General features: G+C 37.7%; 1 long non-coding RNA gene across 1 annotated transcript; it reads right to left on the bottom strand.

Annotated features, from left to right (window-relative positions):
* LOC129900660 (uncharacterized) lies at positions 1 to 5026 on the bottom strand. The gene is made up of 2 exons (XR_008769661.1): positions 4725 to 5026; positions 1 to 300 (listed from the first exon to the last, which is right to left on the bottom strand). It is a non-coding gene; the product is annotated as an uncharacterized LOC129900660 (long non-coding RNA).
* Positions 5027 to 5924: the final 898 nt, after the last annotated feature.

Raw genomic sequence — 5924 nt, forward strand, 5'->3', positions numbered from 1 at the left:
TACCCTAATAAAAGACCAACATAGATAGGCAAAAACAAATGTACATGCTTGGCCGTTGAGGCCTTAATTACTGAAAAACAAGACATAATTGTGCTTTACTTTGAAATTAGTTTACAAAGCCTCTAAAATATAGACACTTAGCTTAGATCGGGACAGGACCCCCGTCATACCCTTAACTATAATATAATATCAAATATGTTAGAGACTCAACAAAGCCCCAAATCAACATGGAGCTCACCAAAGGCCATTGAGTATCATTTGCTTATATTGGAGAGGTTCTATTAGCTTGAGTACTTGTACCTGCGGCATAAAATACAGCATCCCCACGAGGGGCGTCAGTACAAAAGAATGTACTGAATATTTAAGGCATAAAGTATCCATATGTAAAATAAAAGCTCAATGAAATTAGGCACAAATGTATAAATATGTTGTGTAGATAAGGATAAAAGACCACCTTTGCTTCTACTTGTGGAATCACGTACAATACATTCTTTGTTTTACTTTACTTTTGTTTGCTTTATAGACTCTGTAGCATACGATACAATAACAAGCTGATCAGTGGTAGAAGAGGATGACCCATGCTAGGCATTTTAACCCCCGGAATGCTGTCCTCATACATATAAAAATTAGGATCGGGTCATGCTAGGTATTATAACCCTTGAGCTGCCACCCGTAAATACACCAATTGAGGTCGACCCATGATAGGTATTATAACCTATGAGCTACTACCCATAAATAGATAATTTTGCTTTCGGGATCGACCCTTGCTAGGCTCTCTCAGTCCGTGGGCTGCCACCAGTAATTCTATAGATTCGTTTTATATTATTTCTTTAATCTTCGAGATTGTAATATTGGTGGTCATAATGTAACACCCCTCAAAAATTTTCCAAAGATTCGGACCCTTCTTGTGTTCGGGAGGGGTCAAACCCGAGTATCTTGAAGTATATTCGTGAGTTAAGATGAGTCTCTGAGGGACTGAGCAATGTTAGAGGTGATGTGGGGTCACCAAGGACCCCTAGGACCGAGTTAAGTCCAAAAGATCCGTCGTGGCGAAGTTTAGGATGAGTTCGTATAAGGGTCGACTTTTAACGACCCTATCTTTTGAAGGACGTCAATCTGGGTGGCCCACGACCTATCAAATTAAAGGTCGTCGAGTCTTCTTTCCAACGCCACCAAGAACGTAAATTTTGGAGTTCAGAGTCAAAAGATATGACGATCCTAAGATGAACTAGCACGATAGGAACTTCATTTTTGGCCTGGGTTGCAACTGCTGGGGAAATGGCCTTGGCGCTGTAAGGGCGCAACGCGCCACTATCGCGCCAGAAACATGCCTCAGTAGTTTGGTCCTTGGCGCGATGCGCCACTAAAAGTTGTGCAGGGTTTTTCAGGCCAAATTTCCAGAACCTAGAAAATATGGCCTTGGTGCTGTAAGGGCGCGACGCGCCACTATCGTGCCAGAAACATGCCTCAGTAGTTTGATCTCTGGCGCGGTGCGCCACTACGAGGTGTGCAGGTTTTAGGCGTATTCAGCCTGGCGCTGCAATGGTGCGACGCGCCACTATCGCGCCAGGTGCGTTTTTAGCCTATTTTCAGAACTTTTGAAGAGGGGTAATTTGGGAACTTACCCAAGTTATATAGGTATTTCCCTTGGTCATTTTGGGATCAAATATTTCCAGCCCTCTCTCTCTCTAAAATCCCTAGAAATTCCTCTCTCCCTCTCTCTTCTTCATCTCCTTCTTCTTCTCCATTTTCAACAAAGATTTGTCCCAAGAGCTTCAAGATTTGAGTCCTCCATTGAAGACCCAACATCAAGGTTTTCTCCAAGTATTCACTAAGGTATGAAAGGCTATCTAAAATATGGGGTGAGTCCACCCATGTGCCCTACTCTTGCTTTGAGGTTAGATGTCCATAAAAATGGAGTTTCTTGGTATGGTTTATGCTTGTATGAACTTTGTCCCCTATGTATTTGATTCTATATGTGTTGATGTTGTTGAGCCAAGAAGTTCCTAAATTGAGCCTTTATATGAGTATGAGTTGATGAAGATGAGTTGTTAAATATGTTTTATTGATCTTTTTAATTATGTGGATTATGATGAAGGATGTTATTTTCTTTAAAATGTTGTTTATCTTAAATTATTGACTTAAAGCCTTGGAGTTGTGATGAGTTTCAAAGATTGAGTAAATGGATAGAGGAAATGATTGGTTGTACTTATATGTTGCTATAAATGTGCATTCAAATTTCTTTTGAAAGATATGACTGAGATTGACCGAATAGTATGATTGGAAAAGATTTGATCATGATAGAGTTGATGAGTTGACAAGGTTGTAATGAGACTTGTCGATATGATTTAATTGAGTTGATTGGATGGAGTTTTATGAGCATTGAGTCTTGGGATGAGTATCGAGCACCGAATTGGGCAAGAGTAAAGTCCATACTCGAACCCAATAACTACGTCGCCAAACGTAGGAGGGGATTGAACCATTAAAGTCGGATGTTTCCCCAAAATATTTGTCCTGACATTATAGGACTTGGTTGGATTGGATCCATGATTGGTTGATTCGTTCATACCCTGGCAAGGTATAAACGGACGCGGCAATAACGTCGGTTTGTTGTACTTTCACTGGCTCATAAGTGATGGTTGTCGGGTAAGAGAAACTCCCAAATAGGTCTTGATAGTACTCTGAGTCAGATTGAGTTGAATTGTATGTGATTGGTCCCGTCTAAATCATATTCTTGTTTAGACTTAGGACATTTGATTGAGTTGTTATTCCTCTTGAGTTGAGCTTCCGAGTTGATAAATTCTTCCTTGATGTTCGTTGTATTAGGCCATTTTACATACTCGTACATTCCATGTACTGACGTCATTTGGCCTGCATCGTTTCATGATGCAGAGACAGGTACTAGAGGTCATCAACCGACGCTCCGTTGAAGATTCACATACGCTCCCAGCTAGTTGGTGAGTCCTCCTAGTTCCCAGAGGATATTGAGTCTTCTTGTACAGTTTTGTTGTCATTTCCTTTATTTTGATTATTGGTAGCCATGGACTTGTCATTGGCACCTCTTGGACTTAGATAGAGGCTTCATAGACTGGAGTGTGGGGAGGTTGAACAGTTATTTTTGAGGAGTCTTATTTTATGTGTTTGTCGGGTTTATAAATGTTTGGCCTTCAGCCCTCATATTGCGAATAGTATTTCATTAATTGAGTTTCCGCTAAGAAAATGTGATTGAATGAATGTGTGACTGGACCAGGTGGTTCGCTCGGAGGTCAGAAATGGCCTTCGGGTGCCGGTTATGTCTAGGGTACCCTCCCGGGGCGTGACACATAACTCTTTTGAGCTTTGGTATTATAGACCAGTGATGTACACATGTCATAAAATACTTGAGGCAGCAACAATGACATAAGAAACAAATATAACATCAATGTAGTGATACTTAGGAACTTATATGACAGAATGAATCTTATTGGGCTAAAATATATTCAGAAATGAGCCACGAAGACACGTGACAAGTGAGAACATGAGGACATGTAGAAAATGGTCCATTAAGGTGTATAACAACTGAGCAAGTAATTCTGCTTAGCATATGATTCATTTAAAACACATTTGGACATCTCAAATGGAGCCATACATGCATTTTAAATAGAGACTGTAACTCTTCAAATGGAGAGGCAAGGAGTGAATAAGATGATATGATAGTTAAACACCTAATAGACATGTCAAATGAAAGGGTGCATAAATATGTGAATTAATGAAGAATAGGACAGATTTCAAATAAGGATTGTACATTCCACGTGAGGACATATAAAGTGAACAATGGACATAATGTGTATCTGAGATATAAATACTTGCAACATATATAATGTAGAATTTTGGTGACTCAATGAACCTCATTTGACTTGGTGGATAACCATGAAACTTATTGTTTAGAGTAACTTTGTCATAATAGTACTTAAAAGTATAAACACACCAATTTTGGATAATGAACAAATATCAAAATTGTTTGAAATATTTTCGAAATCGTGGATGGCATGAGGAACACCATTAGCTAACTTGGAGATTTTACACCCTCACATTGTTATCTCATACCATTGAGGATCAATTAGAGATCTCACTTCATTGAAATACACAACATAGGACTTCATGCCATAAAAATATGGAATCAAATAGTCTTACATACCTCAATTCCTAATTCGTACAGCTTATGAAGTGCCAACCTATCCTTTAATGTGATGATCATCATCTACAACAAATGTCAAGTAATAAGGCTAGTATTAGAAGCTAACTAACCAATTCGGAATATTTCAACTCATCAAAATAATAGCCGAGTAGCAAGCCCATAATCCTTCAAATTAAGAGTGTTTTTTCACATATTCTGTCCACTATAGTTATTTACAAGAAACAACCTTCCCTTAACGTTTGTTGGCACTCGTCCGAATTCATAATATGTACATATAACAATACCTAACATGGGATGGCCAGTGAGCTTACAAAAACTTTAGCTTTAATGGTGTATCACCACAACCTATAAATTTGTCCCATAAAAGTTTTACCCAATCATTCCCTAAGTTCATCTACAATCTCCCATAAATATATAAATATCATAATACAGTCCTCAACATCCCAAAATAATCAAAAGATTTGAATTCACGACATCACCGTCCCATGAGTTTCAATAAATACGAATTCAAATAAACTAATAATTAGAGGTTGTGGCAGAATCTTACCTTGCCTGCCAACACCTTTATCCCTCTCTACTTCTCTCTCTTTGAAGAACTATCTAATATACTCAAATCCATGGAGGAGAGAAGGTGATCTTGTGGCTGCTTTGGAGGAAACAAGATGAAAAACACTTAGAACCCTAATGGGAATATTTGGGTGGCTGTTTCATTTGAGAGAGAGAAATATATGAGCTTGAGAGACATAAAATTGGATGAGAGAAAATGAGATGTTTGTATTTTTGGTTTTAATAGGCTCTGTTTTGCCACCTCTCTTATAGTTCATTTGCATCCACCATTTGTCTCTAATGTTGGCCACATACTCAAGTAGGTGATGCACCTACTTTTTCATCTTAATTATATCTTGTGGGCTTGGACAGATTGGACCTTGGACAACCTCATTATTTCCCTTTTGTTTCACTTAATATGGGCCTCAAATTGATCACTTAATGTAGGCCTCCATATGGCCCATTAGTCAAAGTAGGTAATGCACCTATTTGGTCCATTTAACTTGATCCATATACCTTAAGTAGGTGATGCACTTACTTGTCACCTACTAGCTTAATTTAGTCAAACAAGCACCTCACTTATTTTATACCATTTTCCAAATGTTAATTTCTTTACAAGACCTTAACACTAATACACACATGAGCATTTTTGACTTTAACATTAAATATCCTTTTTTCACTATCTCGAGTTCGAATAGTTTTGTCAAGTTTAATTAGTCGTATAAGTGTTGGAATGTATGGAGTATTACATCATCCCTCCTTGGATCATTCGTCCTCAAATGAGATGTGTTGCTCATAACAAGATCAATTGTGAGTATTTTTCAAAACTTTTGCAAATGTTTCTTTTGTAAATAGAAACTACCCAAGGTGACCAAAAGCACGTATAGGCAATCCTCATAGGGAATTGCAGAAGATATAGCATATGAAATAATCAAATGGCAAGTAAGGTTCCTCTTGATCACATATAATCAAGTGAAACAATTTCGCACAACATAGCTTATCGTCCTCTTCTTTTTATACATCGATCTAACAAATACTTTGAATACGATAATTGCAAGTATTAAAATAAGTAAATTAATGAGAAACCAACCTATGAACAAGTGAATAGATGCACTTATAATTGTGTAGAAAAGACACATAATATAGGAACTTCTTATAGGTTGTTTTTAAAAAAAATATACATACTTAGATTTATTAAAGT

Source organism: Solanum dulcamara, chromosome 8, assembly GCF_947179165.1.
Source record: "Solanum dulcamara chromosome 8, daSolDulc1.2, whole genome shotgun sequence".
NCBI lineage: Eukaryota > Viridiplantae > Streptophyta > Magnoliopsida > Solanales > Solanaceae > Solanum > Solanum dulcamara.